This window comes from Bos javanicus, chromosome 15 (genome assembly GCF_032452875.1).
Source record: "Bos javanicus breed banteng chromosome 15, ARS-OSU_banteng_1.0, whole genome shotgun sequence".
NCBI classification, from domain to species: Eukaryota; Metazoa; Chordata; class Mammalia; order Artiodactyla; family Bovidae; genus Bos; species Bos javanicus.
Window position 1 is genome coordinate 79,153,201 of NC_083882.1, and position 1,359 is coordinate 79,154,559.

A 1,359-nucleotide genomic window follows, 5' to 3' on the forward strand; every position below is an offset into this window, starting at 1 on the left:
AACAAGACCCATTAATAAATGCTATGTGTTATATCAGAGTTATCAATATCCTTAATAGAGTTTGGGATTAATTTTCTTTTTAAAATAACATCATAGTTTATGTAATATAAACATTATAAATCATTTATCTAAAATATTAAGTGACAGCTAATGATAAAGTAACAGAAATTATTGAGTGGAGACTGTAATGAATAAGAAACAAATTTTATGAATTAATATTTTTAAATCACAGTACAATCAATTTCAGTAAGAATTCTCTCAAAGCCACCATAACATCCTTATTTCTCACACAGTATATCACTGGGTTAAATGTTGGTGTGACAATGGTGTAAAAAAGAGAGAGAAATTTGTCCCTTCCTATAGAATGACTGGACTTTGGTCTTAAATATGTAATGAGTCCTGATCCAAAGAATAAAGCCACAACCATGAGATAGGAAGAACGAGTGGAGAGGCCTTGGCTCGCCCAGTGGCTGAAGGCAGCTTCAAGACGGTCTCAATTATTCTCACGTAAGATCCAAGAATTAACATAAATGGAATAGTGACAACTAGAATAGCAATTACATAAAACAATATCTCAATCATAAAAGTGTCCCCAAGGGCAAGCTTAAGCACTGGATGTACATCACAGAAGTGATTAGACTGGTTAGAGCCACAGAAGGGTAGAGAAAAGATCTGGTAGGTTAACACTATGCACTGGAACTCCACTGACCCAACAGCCTGTGGCCAGTTGGACACACAGCCTACTGTTCATGAGGAGAGGGTAGAGCAGTGGGTTGCAAATGACGACATAGCTGTCATAAGCCATTGAAGTCAGAAGAAGGCACTCAGTGGCTCCAAACACCAGAAAGAAATACATTTGAGCAGCACAGGCTAGAAAGGCTATATTTCTAGTTTGTCTACTAAGATCTGTTAATAACCTGGGGACAATGACTGATACATAACATATTTCCAAGGAAGAAAAATTCCCTAGGAAAAAATATATGCACGTCTGGAAGGAAGGATCCATCTTGTTTATTATGATAATGAGACTATTTCCCATCAGAATAATCATATACATGATCAAAAACACCCCAAAAAGAAATCCTTGTAGGTCAGGAATATCAGAAAAGCCAAGCAAGATGAATTCCATCAATGTAGTCTGGTTCCACTCTGGTGGATTTTACCCTCTGAATTCCATCTGTGAATAAAATGCTTAAAGTCACTCAGATGCACAGTGTCCAGCAGAAAAACTGGACAAAATAATTTGATGATTTCAAATTAATTCACATGATAGCTACCCCCCTTTTTTATATTTTTGTTAATAAATCAAATGCAGCATCCTAAAATACCACAATGTAAAGTAGAAAATAATCTTAGACT

The 1,359-nt window shown here is 35.7% G+C and overlaps 1 pseudogene; it reads right to left on the bottom strand.

Moving 5' to 3' along the window:
- Window positions 1-226: 226 nt before the first annotated feature.
- Window positions 227-1,159, bottom strand: LOC133261072 (olfactory receptor 10AG1-like; annotated as a pseudogene).
- Window positions 1,160-1,359: the final 200 nt, after the last annotated feature.